Source organism: Propithecus coquereli, unplaced genomic scaffold (assembly GCF_000956105.1).
Source record: "Propithecus coquereli isolate 6110/MARCELLA unplaced genomic scaffold, Pcoq_1.0 Scaffold10, whole genome shotgun sequence".
Classification (NCBI taxonomy): Eukaryota; Metazoa; Chordata; class Mammalia; order Primates; family Indriidae; genus Propithecus; species Propithecus coquereli.
The window spans coordinates 13,385,231-13,385,765 of NW_012133858.1; positions in this window are offsets into that span (position 1 = coordinate 13,385,231).

A 535-nucleotide genomic window follows, 5' to 3' on the forward strand; every position below is an offset into this window, starting at 1 on the left:
AGTTAATGCTCACTGTTTTCCTACTATATTCAAAGTGGGATTTTATATCCTAGAGACTAAGGCTCATGTCTTAAAAGAGTTTAAAAGTTGGCGAGTGGAGGGAAACTGGGGAAGGATTCATGGAAGACTTGATGTCAGAGACTGGATATTAAGTTATAATTACGAGAAGTAGAAGTAGGAGTAAAAAAAGGAGAAGAAAAGCACAACAGGACATAGTGTGGGGTCTATTTAGGGAATGGCAACTAGCCCAGTAAGCTGAAGTGTAGATTTTTATAAACTAATGTGTATATTTTTGGAATTCAACAGAAGATTCAGTACCATCAGATACAACACAGCTTCTATGAATGCCCAATCAATAATAGAAGGGAAGTAATATATATCGAATCTAAGAGTAAAGATAATAACTTAAATATCTTTAAAAGAAAGCATCACCTTTCATGCCTATTTACACTGATATTAGTAAATAGTAAAGAAGTCCAACTTTTATAGAATTTCTTTTAAAACAATCTCAATTTCTTTTTTTTTTTTGAGACAG